The sequence below is a fragment of the Salvelinus alpinus genome, chromosome 19 (genome assembly GCF_045679555.1).
Source record: "Salvelinus alpinus chromosome 19, SLU_Salpinus.1, whole genome shotgun sequence".
Lineage (NCBI taxonomy): Eukaryota > Metazoa > Chordata > Actinopteri > Salmoniformes > Salmonidae > Salvelinus > Salvelinus alpinus.
In genome coordinates, this window is record NC_092104.1 from 17,331,386 (window position 1) to 17,350,956 (window position 19,571).

General features: G+C 36.4%; 25 non-coding genes across 25 annotated transcripts; all 25 read left to right on the forward strand.

Annotated features, from left to right (window-relative positions):
• The first annotated feature begins 822 nt into the window (after positions 1–822).
• On the forward strand, positions 823–934 carry trnal-caa (transfer RNA leucine (anticodon CAA)). The gene is made up of 2 exons: positions 823–860; positions 889–934. It is a non-coding gene; the product is annotated as a tRNA-Leu (tRNA).
• A 346-nt stretch (positions 935–1,280) lies between these two features.
• On the forward strand, positions 1,281–1,392 carry trnal-caa (transfer RNA leucine (anticodon CAA)). The gene is made up of 2 exons: positions 1,281–1,318; positions 1,347–1,392. It is a non-coding gene; the product is annotated as a tRNA-Leu (tRNA).
• An 805-nt stretch (positions 1,393–2,197) lies between these two features.
• On the forward strand, positions 2,198–2,309 carry trnal-caa (transfer RNA leucine (anticodon CAA)). The gene is made up of 2 exons: positions 2,198–2,235; positions 2,264–2,309. It is a non-coding gene; the product is annotated as a tRNA-Leu (tRNA).
• Positions 2,310–2,653: 344 nt separating this feature from the next.
• On the forward strand, positions 2,654–2,765 carry trnal-caa (transfer RNA leucine (anticodon CAA)). Its single transcript has 2 exons — positions 2,654–2,691; positions 2,720–2,765. It is a non-coding gene; the product is annotated as a tRNA-Leu (tRNA).
• Positions 2,766–5,401: 2,636 nt separating this feature from the next.
• On the forward strand, positions 5,402–5,513 carry trnal-caa (transfer RNA leucine (anticodon CAA)). Its single transcript has 2 exons — positions 5,402–5,439; positions 5,468–5,513. It is a non-coding gene; the product is annotated as a tRNA-Leu (tRNA).
• Positions 5,514–5,858: 345 nt separating this feature from the next.
• trnal-caa (transfer RNA leucine (anticodon CAA)) lies at positions 5,859–5,970 on the forward strand. The gene is made up of 2 exons: positions 5,859–5,896; positions 5,925–5,970. It is a non-coding gene; the product is annotated as a tRNA-Leu (tRNA).
• An 804-nt stretch (positions 5,971–6,774) lies between these two features.
• trnal-caa (transfer RNA leucine (anticodon CAA)) lies at positions 6,775–6,886 on the forward strand. The gene is made up of 2 exons: positions 6,775–6,812; positions 6,841–6,886. It is a non-coding gene; the product is annotated as a tRNA-Leu (tRNA).
• Positions 6,887–8,605: 1,719 nt separating this feature from the next.
• trnal-caa (transfer RNA leucine (anticodon CAA)) lies at positions 8,606–8,717 on the forward strand. Its single transcript has 2 exons — positions 8,606–8,643; positions 8,672–8,717. It is a non-coding gene; the product is annotated as a tRNA-Leu (tRNA).
• A 346-nt stretch (positions 8,718–9,063) lies between these two features.
• On the forward strand, positions 9,064–9,175 carry trnal-caa (transfer RNA leucine (anticodon CAA)). Its single transcript has 2 exons — positions 9,064–9,101; positions 9,130–9,175. It is a non-coding gene; the product is annotated as a tRNA-Leu (tRNA).
• Positions 9,176–9,521: 346 nt separating this feature from the next.
• On the forward strand, positions 9,522–9,632 carry trnal-caa (transfer RNA leucine (anticodon CAA)). The gene is made up of 2 exons: positions 9,522–9,559; positions 9,587–9,632. It is a non-coding gene; the product is annotated as a tRNA-Leu (tRNA).
• A 346-nt stretch (positions 9,633–9,978) lies between these two features.
• trnal-caa (transfer RNA leucine (anticodon CAA)) lies at positions 9,979–10,090 on the forward strand. Its single transcript has 2 exons — positions 9,979–10,016; positions 10,045–10,090. It is a non-coding gene; the product is annotated as a tRNA-Leu (tRNA).
• Positions 10,091–10,436: 346 nt separating this feature from the next.
• On the forward strand, positions 10,437–10,548 carry trnal-caa (transfer RNA leucine (anticodon CAA)). Its single transcript has 2 exons — positions 10,437–10,474; positions 10,503–10,548. It is a non-coding gene; the product is annotated as a tRNA-Leu (tRNA).
• A 346-nt stretch (positions 10,549–10,894) lies between these two features.
• trnal-caa (transfer RNA leucine (anticodon CAA)) lies at positions 10,895–11,006 on the forward strand. Its single transcript has 2 exons — positions 10,895–10,932; positions 10,961–11,006. It is a non-coding gene; the product is annotated as a tRNA-Leu (tRNA).
• Positions 11,007–11,810: 804 nt separating this feature from the next.
• Positions 11,811–11,922, forward strand: trnal-caa (transfer RNA leucine (anticodon CAA)). The gene is made up of 2 exons: positions 11,811–11,848; positions 11,877–11,922. It is a non-coding gene; the product is annotated as a tRNA-Leu (tRNA).
• Positions 11,923–12,268: 346 nt separating this feature from the next.
• Positions 12,269–12,380, forward strand: trnal-caa (transfer RNA leucine (anticodon CAA)). The gene is made up of 2 exons: positions 12,269–12,306; positions 12,335–12,380. It is a non-coding gene; the product is annotated as a tRNA-Leu (tRNA).
• An 803-nt stretch (positions 12,381–13,183) lies between these two features.
• trnal-caa (transfer RNA leucine (anticodon CAA)) lies at positions 13,184–13,295 on the forward strand. Its single transcript has 2 exons — positions 13,184–13,221; positions 13,250–13,295. It is a non-coding gene; the product is annotated as a tRNA-Leu (tRNA).
• Positions 13,296–14,099: 804 nt separating this feature from the next.
• On the forward strand, positions 14,100–14,211 carry trnal-caa (transfer RNA leucine (anticodon CAA)). The gene is made up of 2 exons: positions 14,100–14,137; positions 14,166–14,211. It is a non-coding gene; the product is annotated as a tRNA-Leu (tRNA).
• A 345-nt stretch (positions 14,212–14,556) lies between these two features.
• Positions 14,557–14,668, forward strand: trnal-caa (transfer RNA leucine (anticodon CAA)). Its single transcript has 2 exons — positions 14,557–14,594; positions 14,623–14,668. It is a non-coding gene; the product is annotated as a tRNA-Leu (tRNA).
• Positions 14,669–15,472: 804 nt separating this feature from the next.
• trnal-caa (transfer RNA leucine (anticodon CAA)) lies at positions 15,473–15,584 on the forward strand. The gene is made up of 2 exons: positions 15,473–15,510; positions 15,539–15,584. It is a non-coding gene; the product is annotated as a tRNA-Leu (tRNA).
• Positions 15,585–15,929: 345 nt separating this feature from the next.
• trnal-caa (transfer RNA leucine (anticodon CAA)) lies at positions 15,930–16,041 on the forward strand. Its single transcript has 2 exons — positions 15,930–15,967; positions 15,996–16,041. It is a non-coding gene; the product is annotated as a tRNA-Leu (tRNA).
• Positions 16,042–16,845: 804 nt separating this feature from the next.
• On the forward strand, positions 16,846–16,957 carry trnal-caa (transfer RNA leucine (anticodon CAA)). The gene is made up of 2 exons: positions 16,846–16,883; positions 16,912–16,957. It is a non-coding gene; the product is annotated as a tRNA-Leu (tRNA).
• Positions 16,958–17,303: 346 nt separating this feature from the next.
• Positions 17,304–17,415, forward strand: trnal-caa (transfer RNA leucine (anticodon CAA)). The gene is made up of 2 exons: positions 17,304–17,341; positions 17,370–17,415. It is a non-coding gene; the product is annotated as a tRNA-Leu (tRNA).
• An 804-nt stretch (positions 17,416–18,219) lies between these two features.
• trnal-caa (transfer RNA leucine (anticodon CAA)) lies at positions 18,220–18,331 on the forward strand. Its single transcript has 2 exons — positions 18,220–18,257; positions 18,286–18,331. It is a non-coding gene; the product is annotated as a tRNA-Leu (tRNA).
• Positions 18,332–18,677: 346 nt separating this feature from the next.
• trnal-caa (transfer RNA leucine (anticodon CAA)) lies at positions 18,678–18,789 on the forward strand. The gene is made up of 2 exons: positions 18,678–18,715; positions 18,744–18,789. It is a non-coding gene; the product is annotated as a tRNA-Leu (tRNA).
• A 345-nt stretch (positions 18,790–19,134) lies between these two features.
• On the forward strand, positions 19,135–19,246 carry trnal-caa (transfer RNA leucine (anticodon CAA)). Its single transcript has 2 exons — positions 19,135–19,172; positions 19,201–19,246. It is a non-coding gene; the product is annotated as a tRNA-Leu (tRNA).
• Positions 19,247–19,571: the final 325 nt, after the last annotated feature.

Here is a 19,571-nt window from a genome sequence, read left to right on the forward strand (position 1 = left end):
CAAATCCCTCTTCTGACACAGCTTTTGCCTAAAAAAGTAGCTTTTTGTCAACACCGAGAAATTCTCCAAATGGTGAAAGGAAAACGCATGAACAGTGATTAAGAGCTTATAGATGTCATAATTTGAGAACAGAAAACACATGAAACGGGAATAATGGTTCGATACAGGTCTTCATATGCCTAGTTTAGAATTCAGTAGTTACTCAATTCCTTTAATAAAAATGTTTTTTACTATATCTTTCATTACCTTTTAACATTTTTTTATTTTCCGTTCTTTGTATCTTAAGTTCTGCATGTTTCCATCAGACATATCAGACTTTATGTTACAGAATCCTGAAAAAATATGAATTTTATGGGTCATAGTTGTAAGGATGGCCGAGTGGTCAAAGGCGCCAGACTCAAGGTGAGAAACCTTCCTGGTTATAAGGGTATTCTGGTCTCTGACTGGAGGCGAGGGTTCAAATCCGTCTTCTGACACAGCTTTTGCCTAAAAAAGTAGCTTTTGGTCAACACCGAGAAGTTCTCCAAATGGTGAAAGGAAAACGCATGAACAGTGATTAAGAGTTTATAGATGTCATAATTTGAGAACAGAAAACACATGAAACGGGAATAATGGTTCGATACAGGTCATCATATGCCTAGTTTAGAATTCAATAAGTTACTCAATTCCTTTAAAAAAATGTTTTTTACTATATCTTTCAATACCTTTTAAAAAAATGTTATTTTCCGTTCTTTGTATCTTAAGATCTGCATGTTTCCATCAGACATATCAGACTTTACGTTACAGAATCCTGAAAAAATATGAATTTTATGGGTCATATTTGTCAGGATGGCCGAGTGGTCTAAGGCGCCAGACTCAAGGTGAGAAACCTTCCTGGTTATAAGGGTATTCTGGTCTCCGACTGGAGGCGAGGGTTCAAATCCCTCTTCTGACACAGCTTTTGCCTAAAAAAGTAGCTTTTGGTCAACACCGAGAAGTTCTCCAAATGGTGAAAGGAAAACGCATGAACAGTGATTAAGAGTTTATAGATGTCATAATTTGAGAACAGAAAACACATGAAACGGGAATAATGGTTCGATACAGGTCATCATATGCCTAGTTTAGAATTCAATAAGTTACTCAATTCCTTTAAAAAAATGTTTTTTTACTATATCTTTCAATACCTTTTTAAAAAATGTTCTTTTCCGTTCTTTGTATCTTAAGATCTGCATGTTTCCATCAGACATATCAGACATTACGTTACAGAATCCTGAAAAATATGAATTTTATGGGTCATAGTTGTCAGGATGGCCGAGTGGTCTAAGGCGCCAGACTCAAGGTGAGAAACCTTCCTGGTTATAAGGGTATTCTGGTCTCCGACTGGAGGCGAGGGTTCAAATCCCTCTTCTGACACAGCTTTTGCCTAAAAAAGTAGCTTTTTGTCAACACCGAGAAATTCTCCAAATGGTGAAAGGAAAACGCATGAACAGTGATTAAGAGTTTATAGATGTCATAATTTGAGAACAGAAAACACATGAAACGGGAATAATGGTTCGATACAGGTCTTCATATGCCTAGTTTAGAATTCAGTAGTTACTCAATTCCTTTAATAAAAATGTTTTTTACTATATCTTTCATTACCTTTTAACATTTTTTTTATTTTCCGTTCTTTGTATCTTAAGATCTGCATGTTTCCATCAGACATATCAGACTTTACGTTACAGAATCCTGAAAAAATATGAATTTTATGGGTCATAGTTGTAAGGATGGCCGAGTGGTCAAAGGCGCCAGACTCAAGGTGAGAAACCTTCCTGGTTATAAGGGTATTCTGGTCACTGACTGGAGGCGAGGGTTCAAATCCCTCTTCTGACACAGCTTTTGCCTAAAAAAGTAGCTTTTGGTCAACACCGAGAAGTTCTCCAAATGGTGAAAGGAAAACGCATGAACAGTGATTAAGAGTTTATAGATGTCATAATTTGAGAACAGAAAACACATGAAACGGGAATAATGGTTCGATACAGGTCATCATATGCCTAGTTTAGAATTCAATAAGTTACTCAATTCCTTTAAAAAAATGTTTTTTACTATATCTTTCAATACCTTTTAAAAAAATGTTATTTTCCGTTCTTTGTATCTTAAGATCTGCATGTTTCCATCAGACATATCAGACTTTACGTTACAGAATCCTGAAAAAATATGAATTTTATGGGTCATATTTGTCAGGATGGCCGAGTGGTCTAAGGCGCCAGACTCAAGGTGAGAAACCTTCCTGGTTATAAGGGTATTCTGGTCTCCGACTGGAGGCGAGGGTTCAAATCCCTCTTCTGACACAGCTTTTGCCTAAAAAAGTAGCTTTTGGTCAACACCGAGAAATTCTCCAAATGGTGAAAGGAAAACGCATGAACAGTGATTAAGAGTTTATAGATGTCATAATTTGAGAACAGAAAACACATGAAACGGGAATAATGGTTCGATACAGGTCTTCATATGCCTAGTTTAGAATTCAGTAGTTACTCAATTCCTTAAAAAAAATGTTTTTTACTATATCTTTCAATACCTTTTTAAAAAATGTTCTTTTCCGTTCTTTGTATCTTAAGATCTGCATGTTTCCATCAGACATATCAGACATTACGTTACAGAATCCTGAAAAATATGAATTTTATGGGTCATAGTTGTCAGGATGGCCGAGTGGTCTAAGGCGCCAGACTCAAGGTGAGAAACCTTCCCGGTTATAAGGGTATTCTGGTCTCCGACTGGAGGCGAGGGTTCAAATCCCTCTTCTGACACAGCTTTTGCCTAAAAAAGTAGCTTTTTGTCAACACCGAGAAATTCTCCAAATGGTGAAAGGAAAACGCATGAACAGTGATTAAGAGTTTATAGATGTCATAATTTGAGAACAGAAAACACATGAAACGGGAATAATGGTTCGATACAGGTCTTCATATGCCTAGTTTAGAATTCAGTAGTTACTCAATTCCTTTAATAAAAATGTTTTTTACTATATCTTTCATTACCTTTTAACATTTTTTTCTTTTCCGTTCTTTGTATCTTAAGATCTGCATTTTTCCATCAGACATATCAGACTTTACGTTACAGAATCCTGAAAAAATATGAATTTTATGGGTCATAGTTGTAAGGATGGCCGAGTGGTCAAAGGCGCCAGACTCAAGGTGAGAAACCTTCCTGGTTATAAGGGTATTCTGGTCTCTGACTGGAGGCGAGGGTTCAAATCCGTCTTCTGACACAGCTTTTGCCTAAAAAAGTAGCTTTTGGTCAACACCGAGAAGTTCTCCAAATGGTGAAAGGAAAACGCATGAACAGTGATTAAGAGTTTATAGATGTCATAATTTGAGAACAGAAAACACATGAAACGGGAATAATGGTTCGATACAGGTCATCATATGCCTAGTTTAGAATTCAATAAGTTACTCAATTCCTTTAAAAAAATGTTTTTTACTATATCTTTCAATACCTTTTAAAAAAATGTTCTTTTCCGTTCTTTGTATCTTAAGATCTGCATGTTTCCATCAGACATATCAGACTTTACGTTACAGAATCCTGAAAAAATATGAATTTTATGGGTCATATTTGTCAGGATGGCCGAGTGGTCTAAGGCGCCAGACTCAAGGTGAGAAACCTTCCTGGTTATAAGGGTATCCTGGTCTCCGACTGGAGGCGAGGGTTCAAATCCCTCTTCTGACACAGCTTTTGCCTAAAAAAGTAGCTTTTGGTCAACACCGAGAAGTTCTCCAAATGGTGAAAGGAAAACGCATGAACAGTGATTAAGAGTTTATAGATGTCATAATTTGAGAACAGAAAACACATGAAACGGGAATAATGGTTCGATACAGGTCTTCATATGCCTAGTTTAGAATTCAGTAGTTACTCAATTCCTTTAATAAAAATGTTTTTTACTATATCTTTCATTACCTTTTAACATTTTTTTCTTTTCCGTTCTTTGTATCTTAAGATCTGCATGTTTCCATCAGACATATCAGACTTTACGTTACAGAATCCTGAAAAAATATGAATTTTATGGGTCATAGTTGTCAGGATGGCCGAGTGGTCAAAGGCGCCAGACTCAAGGTGAGAAACCTTCCTGGTTATAAGGGTATTCTGGTCTCTGACTGGAGGCGAGGGTTCAAATCCCTCTTCTGACACAGCTTTTGCCTAAAAAAGTAGCTTTTGGTCAACACCGAGAAGTTCTCCAAATGGTGAAAGGAAAACGCATGAACAGTGATTAAGAGTTTATAGATGTCATAATTTGAGAACAGAAAACACATGAAACGGGAATAATGGTTCGATACAGGTCATCATATGCCTAGTTTAGAATTCAATAAGTTACTCAATTCCTTTAAAAAAATGTTTTTTACTATATCTTTCAATACCTTTTAAAAAAATGTTCTTTTCCGTTCTTTGTATCTTAAGATCTGCATGTTTCCATCAGACATATCAGACTTTACGTTACAGAATCCTGAAAAAATATGAATTTTATGGGTCATATTTGTCAGGATGGCCGAGTGGTCTAAGGCGCCAGACTCAAGGTGAGAAACCTTCCTGGTTATAAGGGTATCCTGGTCTCCGACTGGAGGCGAGGGTTCAAATCCCTCTTCTGACACAGCTTTTGCCTAAAAAAGTAGCTTTTGGTCAACACCGAGAAGTTCTCCAAATGGTGAAAGGAAAACGCATGAACAGTGATTAAGAGTTTATAGATGTCATAATTTGAGAACAGAAAACACATGAAACGGGAATAATGGTTCGATACAGGTCATCATATGCCTAGTTTAGAATTCAATAAGTTACTCAATTCCTTTAAAAAAATGTTTTTTACTATATCTTTCATTACCTTTTAACATTTTTTTATTTTCCGTTCTTTGTATCTTAAGTTCTGCATGTTTCCATCAGACATATCAGACTTTATGTTACAGAATCCTGAAAAAATATGAATTTTATGGGTCATAGTTGTAAGGATGGCCGAGTGGTCAAAGGCGCCAGACTCAAGGTGAGAAACCTTCCTGGTTATAAGGGTATTCTGGTCTCTGACTGGAGGCGAGGGTTCAAATCCGTCTTCTGACACAGCTTTTGCCTAAAAAAGTAGCTTTTGGTCAACACCGAGAAGTTCTCCAAATGGTGAAAGGAAAACGCATGAACAGTGATTAAGAGTTTATAGATGTCATAATTTGAGAACAGAAAACACATGAAACGGGAATAATGGTTCGATACAGGTCATCATATGCCTAGTTTAGAATTCAATAAGTTACTCAATTCCTTTAAAAAAATGTTTTTTACTATATCTTTCAATACCTTTTAAAAAAATGTTCTTTTCCGTTCTTTGTATCTTAAGATCTGCATGTTTCCATCAGACATATCAGACTTTACGTTACAGAATCCTGAAAAAATATGAATTTTATGGGTCATATTTGTCAGGATGGCCGAGTGGTCTAAGGCGCCAGACTCAAGGTGAGAAACCTTCCTGGTTATAAGGGTATTCTGGTCTCCGACTGGAGGCGAGGGTTCAAATCCCTCTTCTGACACAGCTTTTGCCTAAAAAAGTAGCTTTTGGTCAACACCGAGAAGTTCTCCAAATGGTGAAAGGAAAACGCATGAACAGTGATTAAGAGTTTATAGATGTCATAATTTGAGAACAGAAAACACATGAAACGGGAATAATGGTTCGATACAGGTCATCATATGCCTAGTTTAGAATTCAATAAGTTACTCAATTCCTTAAAAAAAATGTTTTTTACTATATCTTTCAATACCTTTTTAAAAAATGTTCTTTTCCGTTCTTTGTATCTTAAGATCTGCATGTTTCCATCAGACATATCAGACATTACGTTACAGAATCCTGAAAAATATGAATTTTATGGGTCATAGTTGTCAGGATGGCCGAGTGGTCTAAGGCGCCAGACTCAAGGTGAGAAACCTTCCCGGTTATAAGGGTATTCTGGTCTCCGACTGGAGGCGAGGGTTCAAATCCCTCTTCTGACACAGCTTTTGCCTAAAAAAGTAGCTTTTTGTCAACACCGAGAAATTCTCCAAATGGTGAAAGGAAAACGCATGAACAGTGATTAAGAGTTTATAGATGTCATAATTTGAGAACAGAAAACACATGAAACGGGAATAATGGTTCGATACAGGTCATCATATGCCTAGTTTAGAATTCAATAAGTTACTCAATTCCTTTAAAAAAATGTTTTTTACTATATCTTTCATTACCTTTTAACATTTTTCTATTTTCCGTTCTTTGTATCTTAAGTTCTGCATGTTTCCATCAGACATATCAGACTTTATGTTACAGAATCCTGAAAAAATATGAATTTTATGGGTCATAGTTGTAAGGATGGCCGAGTGGTCAAAGGCGCCAGACTCAAGGTGAGAAACCTTCCTGGTTATAAGGGTATTCTGGTCTCTGACTGGAGGCGAGGGTTCAAATCCGTCTTCTGACACAGCTTTTGCCTAAAAAAGTAGCTTTTGGTCAACACCGAGAAGTTCTCCAAATGGTGAAAGGAAAACGCATGAACAGTGATTAAGAGTTTATAGATGTCATAATTTGAGAACAGAAAACACATGAAACGGGAATAATGGTTCGATACAGGTCATCATATGCCTAGTTTAGAATTCAATAAGTTACTCAATTCCTTTAAAAAAATGTTTTTTACTATATCTTTCAATACCTTTTAAAAAAATGTTCTTTTCCGTTCTTTGTATCTTAAGATCTGCATGTTTCCATCAGACATATCAGACTTTACGTTACAGAATCCTGAAAAAATATGAATTTTATGGGTCATATTTGTCAGGATGGCCGAGTGGTCTAAGGCGCCAGACTCAAGGTGAGAAACCTTCCTGGTTATAAGGGTATTCTGGTCTCCGACTGGAGGCGAGGGTTCAAATCCCTCTTCTGACACAGCTTTTGCCTAAAAAAGTAGCTTTTGGTCAACACCGAGAAGTTCTCCAAATGGTGAAAGGAAAACGCATGAACAGTGATTAAGAGTTTATAGATGTCATAATTTGAGAACAGAAAACACATGAAACGGGAATAATGGTTCGATACAGGTCATCATATGCCTAGTTTAGAATTCAATAAGTTACTCAATTCCTTAAAAAAAATGTTTTTTACTATATCTTTCAATACCTTTTTAAAAAATGTTCTTTTCCGTTCTTTGTATCTTAAGATCTGCATGTTTCCATCAGACATATCAGACATTACGTTACAGAATCCTGAAAAATATGAATTTTATGGGTCATAGTTGTCAGGATGGCCGAGTGGTCTAAGGCGCCAGACTCAAGGTGAGAAACCTTCCCGGTTATAAAGGTATTCTGGTCTCCGACTGGAGGGGAGGGTTCAAATCCCTCTTCTGACACAGCTTTTGCCTAAAAAAGTAGCTTTTTGTCAACACCGAGAAATTCTCCAAATGGTGAAAGGAAAACGCATGAACAGTGATTAAGAGTTTATAGATGTCATAATTTGAGAACAGAAAACACATGAAACGGGAATAATGGTTCGATACAGGTCTTCATATGCCTAGTTTAGAATTCAGTAGTTACTCAATTCCTTTAATAAAAATGTTTTTTACTATATCTTTCATTACCTTTTAACATTTTTTTATTTTCCGTTCTTTGTATCTTAAGAAATGCATGTTTCCATCAGACATATCAGACTTTACGTTACAGAATCCTGAAAAAATATGAATTTTATGGGTCATAGTTGTAAGGATGGCCGAGTGGTCAAAGGCGCCAGACTCAAGGTGAGAAACCTTCCTGGTTATAAGGGTATTCTGGTCTCTGACTGGAGGCGAGGGTTCAAATCCCTCTTCTGACACAGCTTTTGCCTAAAAAAGTAGCTTTTGGTCAACACCGAGAAGTTCTCCAAATGGTGAAAGGAAAACGCATGAACAGTGATTAAGAGTTTATAGATGTCATAATTTGAGAACAGAAAACACATGAAACGGGAATAATGGTTCGATACAGGTCATCATATGCCTAGTTTAGAATTCAGTAGTTACTCAATTCCTTTAATAAAAATGTTTTTTACTATATCTTTCATTACCTTTTAACATTTTTTTCTTTTCCGTTCTTTGTATCTTAAGATCTGCATGTTTCCATCAGACATATCAGACTTTACGTTACAGAATCCTGAAAAAATATGAATTTTATTGGTCATAGTTGTAAGGATGGCCGAGTGGTCTAAGGCGCCAGACTCAAGGTGAGAAACCTTCCTGGTTATAAGGGTATTCTGGTCTCTGACTGGAGGCGAGGATTCAAATCCCTCTTCTGACACAGCTTTTGCCTAAAAAAGTAGCTTTTGGTCAACACCGAGAAGTTCTCCAAATGGTGAAAGGAAAACGCATGAACAGTGATTAAGAGTTTATAGATGTCATAATTTGAGAACAGAAAACACATGAAACGGGAATAATGGTTCGATACAGGTCTTCATATGCCTAGTTTAGAATTCAATAAGTTACTCAATTCCTTTAAAAAAAGTTTTTTTACTATATCTTTCAATACCTTTTAAAAAAATGTTCTTTTCCGTTCTTTGTATCTTAAGATCTGCATGTTTCCATCAGACATATCAGACTTTACGTTACAGAATCCTGAAAAAATATGAATTTTATGGGTCATAGTTGTCAGGATGGCCGAGTGGTCTAAGGCGCCAGACTCAAGGTGAGAAACCTTCCTGGTTATAAGGGTATTCTGGTCTCCGACTGGAGGCGAGGGTTCAAATCCCTCTTCTGACACAGCTTTTGCCTAAAAAAGTAGCTTTTGGTCAACACCGAGAAGTTCTCCAAATGGTGAAAGGAAAACGCATGAACAGTGATTAAGAGTTTATAGATGTCATAATTTGAGAACAGAAAACACATGAAACGGGAATAATGGTTCGATACAGGTCTTCATATGCCTAGTTTAGAATTCAATAAGTTACTCAATTCCTTTAAAAAAAGTTTTTTTACTATATCTTTCAATACCCTTTAAAAAAAAAATCTTTTCCGTTCTTTGTATCTTAAGATCTGCATGTTTCCATCAGACATATCAGACTTTACGTTACAGAATCCTGAAAAAATATGAATTTTATGGGTCATAGTTGTCAGGATGGCCGAGTGGTCTAAGGCGCCAGACTCAAGGTGAGAAACCTTCCTGGTTATAAGGGTATTCTGGTCTCCGACTGGAGGCGAGGGTTCAAATCCCTCTTCTGACACAGCTTTTGCCTAAAAAATTAGCTTTTTGTCAACACCGAGAAATTCTCCAAATGGTGAAAGGAAAACGCATGAACAGTGATTAAGAGTTTATAGATGTCATAATTTGAGAACAGAAAACACATGAAACGGGAATAATGGTTCGATACAGGTCTTCATATGCCTAGTTTAGAATTCAGTAGTTACTCAATTCCTTTAATAAAAATGTTTTTTACTATATCTTTCATTACCTTTTAACATTTTTTTCTTTTCCGTTCTTTGTATCTTAAGATCTGCATGTTTCCATCAGACATATCAGACTTTACGTTACAAAATCCTGAAAAAATTCGAATTTTATGGGTCATAGTTGTCAGGATGGCCGAGTGGTCTAAGGCGCCAGACTCAAGGTGAGAAACTTCCTGGTTATAAGGGTATTCTGGTCTCCGACTGGAGGCGAGGGTTCAAATCCCTCTTCTGACACAGCTTTTGCCTAAAAAAGTAGCTTTTTGTCAACACCGAGAAATTCTCCAAATGGTGAAAGGAAAACACATGAACAGTGATTAAGAGTTTATAGATGTCATAATTTGAGAACAGAAAACACATGAAACGGGAATAATGGTTCGATACAGGTCATCATATGCCTAGTTTAGAATTCAATAAGTTACTCAATTCCTTTAAAAAAATGTTTTTTACTATATCTTTCAATACCTTTTAAAAAAATGTTCTTTTCCGTTCTTTGTATCTTAAGATCTGCATGTTTCCATCAGACATATCAGACTTTACGTTACAGAATCCTGAAAAAATATGAATTTTATGGGTCATATTTGTCAGGATGGCCGAGTGGTCTAAGGCGCCAGACTCAAGGTGAGAAACCTTCCTGGTTATAAGGGTATTCTGGTCTCCGACTGGAGGCGAGGGTTCAAATCCCTCTTCTGACACAGCTTTTGCCTAAAAAAGTAGCTTTTGGTCAACACCGAGAAATTCTCCAAATGGTGAAAGGAAAACGCATGAACAGTGATTAAGAGTTTATAGATGTCATAATTTGAGAACAGAAAACACATGAAACGGGAATAATGGTTCGATACAGGTCTTCATATGCCTAGTTTAGAATTCAATAAGTTACTCAATTCCTTTAAAAAAAGTTTTTTTACTATATCTTTCAATACCTTTAAAAAAATATATATTTTCCGTTCTTTGTATCTTAAGATCTGCATGTTTCCATCAGACATAACAGACTTTACGTTACAGAATCCTGAAAAAATATGAATTTTATGGGTCATAGTTGTCAGGATGGCCGAGTGGTCTAAGGCGCCAGACTCAAGGTGAGAAACCTTCCTGGTTATAAGGGTATTCTGGTCTCCGACTGGAGGCGAGGGTTCAAATCCCTCTTCTGACACAGCTTTTGCCTAAAAAATTAGCTTTTTGTCAACACCGAGAAATTCTCCAAATGGTGAAAGGAAAACGCATGAACAGTGATTAAGAGTTTATAGATGTCATAATTTGAGAACAGAAAACACATGAAACGGGAATAATGGTTCGATACAGGTCTTCATATGCCTAGTTTAGAATTCAGTAGTTACTCAATTCCTTTAATAAAAATGTTTTTTACTATATCTTTCATTACCTTTTAACATTTTTTTCTTTTCCGTTCTTTGTATCTTAAGATCTGCATGTTTCCATCAGACATATCAGACTTTACGTTACAGAATCCTGAAAAAATACGAATTTTATGGGTCATAGTTGTCAGGATGGCCGAGTGGTCTAAGGCGCCAGACTCAAGGTGAGAAACCTTCCTGGTTATAAGGGTATTCTGGTCTCCGACTGGAGGCGAGGGTTCAAATCCCTCTTCTGACACAGCTTTTGCCTAAAAAAGTAGCTTTTTGTCAACACCGAGAAATTCTCCAAATGGTGAAAAGAAAACACATGAACAGTGATTAAGAGTTTATAGATGTCATAATTTGAGAACAGAAAACACATGAAACGGGAATAATGGTTCGATACAGGTCTTCATTTGCCTAGTTTAGAATCCAGTAGTTACTCATTTCCTTTAATAAAAATGTTTTTTACTATATCTTTCATTACCTTTTAACATTTTTTTATTTTCCGTTCTTTGTATCTTAAGTTCTGCATGTTTCCATCAGACATATCAGACTTTATGTTACAGAATCCTGAAAAAATATGAATTTTATGGGACATAGTTGTAAGGATGGCCGAGTGGTCTAAGGCGCCAGACTCAAGGTGAGAAACCTTCCTGGTTATAAGGGTATTCTGGTCTCCGACTGGAGGCGAGGGTTCAAATCCCTCTTCTGACACAGCTTTTGCCTAAAAAAGTAGCTTTTGGTCAACACCGAGAAATTCTCCAAATGGTGAAAGGAAAACGCATGAACAGTGATTAAGAGTTTATAGATGTCATAATTTGAGAACAGAAAACACATGAAACGGGAATAATGGTTCGATACAGGTCTTCATATGCCTAGTTTAGAATTCAATAAGTTACTCAATTCCTTTAAAAAAAGTTTTTTTACTATATCTTTCAATACCTTTAAAAATATATATATTTTCCGTTCTTTGTATCTTAAGATCTGCATGTTTCCATCAGACATAACAGACTTTACGTTACAGAATCCTGAAAAAATATGAATTTTATGGGTCATAGTTGTCAGGATGGCCGAGTGGTCTAAGGCGCCAGACTCAAGGTGAGAAACCTTCCTGGTTATAAGGGTATTCTGGTCTCCGACTGGAGGCGAGGGTTCAAATCCCTCTTCTGACACAGCTTTTGCCTAAAAAATTAGCTTTTTGTCAACACCGAGAAATTCTCCAAATGGTGAAAGGAAAACGCATGAACAGTGATTAAGAGTTTATAGATGTCATAATTTGAGAACAGAAAACACATGAAACGGGAATAATGGTTCGATACAGGTCTTCATATGCCTAGTTTAGAATTCAGTAGTTACTCAATTCCTTTAATAAAAATGTTTTTTACTATATCTTTCATTACCTTTTAACATTTTTTTCTTTTCCGTTCTTTGTATCTTAAGATCTGCATGTTTCCATCAGACATATCAGACTTTACGTTACAGAATCCTGAAAAAATACGAATTTTATGGGTCATAGTTGTCAGGATGGCCGAGTGGTCTAAGGCGCCAGACTCAAGGTGAGAAACCTTCCTGGTTATAAGGGTATTCTGGTCTCCGACTGGAGGCGAGGGTTCAAATCCCTCTTCTGACACAGCTTTTGCCTAAAAAAGTAGCTTTTTGTCAACACCGAGAAATTCTCCAAATGGTGAAAAGAAAACACATGAACAGTGATTAAGAGTTTATAGATGTCATAATTTGAGAACAGAAAACACATGAAACGGGAATAATGGTTCGATACAGGTCTTCATTTGCCTAGTTTAGAATCCAGTAGTTACTCAATTCCTTTAATAAAAATGTTTTTTACTATATCTTTCATTACCTTTTAACATTTTTTTATTTTCCGTTCTTTGTATCTTAAGTTCTGCATGTTTCCATCAGACATATCAGACTTTATGTTACAGAATCCTGAAAAATTATGAATTTTATGGGACATAGTTGTAAGGATGGCCGAGTGGTCTAAGGCGCCAGACTCAAGGTGAGAAACCTTCCTGGTTATAAGGGTATTCTGGTCTCTGACTGGAGGCGAGGGTTCAAATCCCTCTTCTGACACAGCTTTTGCCTAAAAAAGTAGCTTTTGGTCAACACCGAGAAGTTCTCCAAATGGTGAAAGGAAAATGCATGAACAGTGATTAAGAGTTTATAGATGTCATAATTTGAGAACAGAAAACACATGAAACGGGAATAATGGTTCGATACAGGTCATCATATGCCTAGTTTAGAATTCAATAAGTTACTCAATTCCTTTAAAAAAATGTTTTTTACTATATCTTTCAATACCTTTTAAAAAAATGTTATTTTCCGTTCTTTGTATCTTAAGATCTGCATGTTTCCATCAGACATATCAGACATTACGTTACAGAATCCTGAAAAATATGAATTTTATGGGTCATATTTGTCAGGATGGCCGAGTGGTCTAAGGCGCCAGACTCAAGGTGAGAAACCTTCCTGGTTATAAGGGTATTCTGGTCTCCGACTGGAGGCGAGGGTTCAAATCCCTCTTCTGACACAGCTTTTGCCTAAAAAAGTAGCTTTTGGTCAACACCGAGAAGTTCTCCAAATGGTGAAAGGAAAACGCATGAACAGTGATTAAGAGTTTATAGATGTCATAATTTGAGAACAGAAAACACATGAAACGGGAATAATGGTTCGATACAGGTCTTCATTTGCCTAGTTTAGAATTCAGTAGTTACTCAATTCCTTTAATAAAAATGTTTTTTACTATATCTTTCATTACCTTTTAACATTTTTTTATTTTCCGTTCTTTGTATCTTAAGTTCTGCATGTTTCCATCAGACATATCAGACTTTATGTTACAGAATCCTGAAAAAATATGAATTTTTTGGGTCATAGTTGTAAGGATGGCCGAGTGGTCTAAGGCGCCAGACTCAAGGTGAGAAACCTTCCTGGTTATAAGGGTATTCTGGTCTCTGACTGGAGGCGAGGGTTCAAATCCCTCTTCTGACACAGCTTTTGCCTAAAAAAGTAGCTTTTGGTCAACACCGAGAAGTTCTCCAAATGGTGAAAGGAAAATGCATGAACAGTGATTAAGAGTTTATAGATGTCATAATTTGAGAACAGAAAACACATGAAACGGGAATAATGGTTCGATACAGGTCATCATATGCCTAGTTTAGAATTCAATAAGTTACTCAATTCCTTTAAAAAAATGTTTTTTACTATATCTTTCAATACCTTTTAAAAAAATGTTCTTTTCCGTTCTTTGTATCTTAAGATCTGCATGTTTCCATCAGACATATCAGACTTTACGTTACAGAATCCTGAAAAAATATGAATTTTATGGGTCATATTTGTCAGGATGGCCGAGTGGTCTAAGGCGCCAGACTCAAGGTGAGAAACCTTCCTGGTTATAAGGGTGTTCTGGTCTCCGACTGGAGGCGAGGGTTCAAATCCCTCTTCTGACACAGCTTTTGCCTAAAAAAGTAGCTTTTGGTCAACACCGAGAAGTTCTCCAAATGGTGAAAGGAAAACGCATGAACAGTGATTAAGAGTTTATAGATGTCATAATTTGAGAACAGAAAACACATGAAACGGGAATAATGGTTCGATACAGGTCATCATATGCCTAGTTTAGAATTCAATAAGTTACTCAATTCCTTTAAAAAAATGTTTTTTACTATATCTTTCAATACCTTTTAAAAAAATGTTATTTTCCGTTCTTTGTATCTTAAGATCTGCATGTTTCCATCAGACATATCAGACATTACGTTACAGAATCCTGAAAAATATGAATTTTATGGGTCATAGTTGTCAGGATGGCCGAGTGGTCTAAGGCGCCAGACTCAAGGTGAGAAACCTTCCTGGTTATAAGGGTATTCTGGTCTCCGACTGGAGGCGAGGGTTCAAATCCCTCTTCTGACACAGCTTTTGCCTAAAAAAGTAGCTTTTTGTCAACACCGAGAAATTCTCCAAATGGTGAAAGGAAAACGCATGAACAGTGATTAAGAGTTTATAGATGTCATAATTTGAGAACAGAAAACACATGAAACGGGAATAATGGTTCGATACAGGTCTTCATTTGCCTAGTTTAGAATTCAGTAGTTACTCAATTCCTTTAATAAAAATGTTTTTTACTATATCTTTCATTACCTTTTAACATTTTTTTATTTTCCGTTCTTTGTATCTTAAGTTCTGCATGTTTCCATCAGACATATCAGACTTTATGTTACAGAATCCTGAAAAAATATGAATTTTATGGGTCATAGTTGTAAGGATGGCCGAGTGGTCTAAGGCGCCAGACTCAAGGTGAGAAACCTTCCTGGTTATAAGGGTATTCTGGTCTCCGACTGGAGGCGAGGGTTCAAATCCCTCTTCTGACACAGCTTTTGCCTAAAAAAGTAGCTTTTGGTCAACACCGAGAAGTTCTCCAAATGGTGAAAGGAAAATGCATGAACAGTGATTAAGAGTTTATAGATGTCATAATTTGAGAACAGAAAACACATGAAACGGGAATAATGGTTCGATACAGGTCATCATATGCCTAGTTTAGAATTCAATAAGTTACTCAATTCCTTTAAAAAAATGTTTTTTACTATATCTTTCAATACCTTTTAAAAAAATGTTCTTTTCCGTTCTTTGTATCTTAAGATCTTCATGTTTCCATCAGACATATCAGACTTTACGTTACAGAATCCTGAAAAAATATGAATTTTATGGGTCATATTTGTCAGGATGGCCGAGTGGTCTAAGGCGCCAGACTCAAGGTGAGAAACCTTCCTGGTTATAAGGGTATTCTGGTCTCCGACTGGAGGCGAGGGTTCAAATCCCTCTTCTGACACAGCTTTTGCCTAAAAAAGTAGCTTTTGGTCAACACCGAGAAGTTCTCCAAATGGTGAAAGGAAAACGCATGAACAGTGATTAAGAGTTTATAGATGTCATAATTTGAGAACAGAAAACACATGAAACGGGAATAATGGTTCGATACAGGTCATCATATGCCTAGTTTAGAATTCAATAAGTTACTCAATTCCTTAAAAAAAATGTTTTTTACTATATCTTTCAATACCTTTTAAAAAAATGTTATTTTCCGTTCTTTGTATCTTAAGATCTGCATGTTTCCATCAGACATATCAGACATTACGTTACAGAATCCTGAAAAATATGAATTTTATGGGTCATAGTTGTCAGGATGGCCGAGTGGTCTAAGGCGCCAGACTCAAGGTGAGAAACCTTCCTGGTTATAAGGGTATTCTGGTCTCCGACTGGAGGCGAGGGTTCAAATCCCTCTTCTGACACAGCTTTTGCCTAAAAAAGTAGCTTTTTGTCAACACCGAGAAATTCTCCAAATGGTGAAAGGAAAACGCATGAACAGTGATTAAGAGTTTATAGATGTCATAATTTGAGAACAGAAAACACATGAAACGGGAATAATGGTTCGATACAGGTCTTCATATGCCTAGTTTAGAATTCAGTAGTTACTCAATTCCTTTAATAAAAATGTTTTTTACTATATCTTTCATTACCTTTTAACATTTTTTTCTTTTCCGTTCTTTGTATCTTAAGATCTGCATGTTTCCATCAGACATATCAGACTTTACGTTACAGAATCCTGAAAAAATATGAATTTTATGGGTCATAGTTGTAAGGGTGGCCGAGTGGTCTAAGGCGCCAGACTCAAGGTGAGAAACCTTCCTGGTTATAAGGGTATTCTGGTCTCTGACTGGAGGCGAGGGTTCAAATCCCTCTTCTGACACAGCTTTTGCCTAAAAAAGTAGCTTTTGGTCAACACCGAGAAGTTCTCCAAATGGTGAAAGGAAAACGCATGAACAGTGATTAAGAGTTTATAGATGTCATAATTTGAGAACAGAAAACACATGAAACGGGAATAATGGTTCGATACAGGTCATCATATGCCTAGTTTAGAATTCAATAAGTTACTCAATTCCTTTAAAAAAATGTTTTTTACTATATCTTTCAATACCTTTTAAAAAAATGTTCTTTTCCGTTCTTTGTATCTTAAGATCTGCATGTTTCCATCAGACATATCAGACTTTACGTTACAGAATCCTGAAAAAATATGAATTTTATGGGTCATATTTGTCAGGATGGCCGAGTGGTCTAAGGCGCCAGACTCAAGGTGAGAAACCTTCCTGGTTATAAGGGTATTCTGGTCTCCGACTGGAGGCGAGGGTTCAAATCCCTCTTCTGACACAGCTTTTGCCTAAAAAAGTAGCTTTTGGTCAACACCGAGAAATTCTCCAAATGGTGAAAGGAAAACGCATGAACAGTGATTAAGAGTTTATAGATGTCATAATTTGAGAACAGAAAACACATGAAACGGGAATAATGGTTCGATACAGGTCATCATATGCCTAGTTTAGAATTCAATAAGTTACTCAATTCCTTTAAAAAAATGTTTTTTACTATATCTTTCAATACCTTTTAAAAAAATGTTCTTTTCCGTTCTTTGTATCTTAAGATCTGCATGTTTCCATCAGACATATCAGACTTTACGTTACAGAATCCTGAAAAAATATGAATTTTATGGGTCATATTTGTCAGGATGGCCGAGTGGTCTAAGGCGCCAGACTCAAGGTGAGAAACCTTCCTGGTTATAAGGGTATTCTGGTCTCCGACTGGAGGCGAGGGTTCAAATCCCTCTTCTGACACAGCTTTTGCCTAAAAAAGTAGCTTTTTGTCAACACCGAGAAATTCTCCAAATGGTGAAAGGAAAACGCATGAACAGTGATTAAGAGTTTATAGATGTCATAATTTGAGAACAGAAAACACATGAAACGGGAATAATGGTTCGATACAGGTCTTCATATGCCTAGTTTAGAATTCAGTAGTTACTCAATTCCTTTAATAAAAATGTTTTTTACTATATCTTTCATTACCTTTTAACATTTTTTTATTTTCCGTTCTTTGTATCTTAAGTTCTGCATGTTTCCATCAGACATATCAGACTTTATGTTACAGAATCCTGAAAAAATATGAATTTTATGGGTCATAGTTGTAAGGATGGCCGAGTGGTCTAAGGCGCCAGACTCAAGGTGAGAAACCTTCCTGGTTACAAGGGTATTCTGGTCTCTGACTGGAGGCGAGGGTTCAAATCCCTCTTCTGACAAAGCTTTTGGCTAAAAAAGTAGCTTTTGGTCAACACCGAGAAGTTCTCCAAATGGTGAAAGGAAAACGCATGAACAGTGATTAAGAGTTTATAGATGTCATAATTTGAGAACAGAAAACACATGAAACGGGAATAATGGTTCGATACAGGTCATCATATGCCTAGTTTAGAATTCAATAAGTTACTCAATTCCTTTAAAAAAATGTTTTTTACTATATCTTTCAATACCTTTTAAAAAAATGTTATTTTCCGTTCTTTGTATCTTAAGATCTGCATGTTTCCATCAGACATATCAGACTTTACGTTACAGAATCCTGAAAAAATATGAATTTTATGGGTCATATTTGTCAGGATGGCCGAGTGGTCTAAGGCGCCAGACTCAAGGTGAGAAACCTTCCTGGTTATAAGGGTATTCTGGTCTCCGACTGGAGGCGAGGGTTCAAATCCCTCTTCTGACACAGCTTTTGCCTAAAAAAGTAGCTTTTGGTCAACACCGAGAAGTTCTCCAAATGGTGAAAGGAAAACGCATGAACAGTGATTAAGAGTTTATAGATGTCATAATTTGAGAACAGAAAACACATGAAACGGGAATAATGGTTCGATACAGGTCATCATATGCCTAGTTTAGAATTCAATAAGTTACTCAATTCCTTTAAAAAAATGTTTTTTACTATATCTTTCAATACCTTTTAAAAAAATGTTCTTTTCCGTTCTTTGTATCTTAAGATCTGCATGTTTCCATCAGACATATCAGACTTTACGTTACAGAATCCTGAAAAAATATGAATTTTATGGGTCATATTTGTCAGGATGGCCGAGTGGTCTAAGGCGCCAGACTCAAGGTGAGAAACCTTCCTGGTTATAAGGGTATTCTGGTCTCCGACTGGAGGCGAGGGTTCAAATCCCTCTTCTGACACAGCTTTTGCCTAAAAAAGTAGCTTTTGGTCAACACCGAGAAGTTCTCCAAATGGTGAAAGGAAAACGCATGAACAGTGATTAAGAGTTTATAGATGTCATAATTTGAGAACAGAAAACACATGAAACGGGAATAATGGTTCGATACAGGTCATCATATGCCTAGTTTAGAATTCAATAAGTTACTCAATTCCTTTAAAAAAATGTTTTTTACTATATCTTTCAATACCTTTTAAAAAAATGTTATTTTCCGTTCTTTGTATCTTAAGATCTGCATGTTTCCATCAGACATATCAGACATTACGTTACAGAATCCTGAAAAATATGAATTTTATGGGTCATAGTTGTCAGGATGGCCGAGTGGTCTAAGGCGCCAGACTCAAGGTGAGGAACCTTCCTGGTTATAAGGGTATTCTGGTCTCCGACTGGAGGCGAGGGTTCAAATCCCTCTTCTGACACAGCTTTTGCCTAAAAAAGTAGCTTTTTGTCAACACCGAGAAATTCTCCAAATGGTGAAAGGAAAACGCATGAACAGTGATTAAGAGTTTATAGATGTCATAATTTGAGAACAGAAAACACATGAAACGGGAATAATGGTTCGATACAGGTCTTCATATGCCTAGTTTAGAATTCAGTAGTTACTCAATTCCTTTAATAAAAATGTTTTTTACTATATCTTTCATTACCTTTTAACATTTTTTTCTTTTCCGTTCTTTGTATCTTAAGATCTGCATGTTTCCATCAGACATATCAGACTTTACGTTACAGAATCCTGAAAAAATA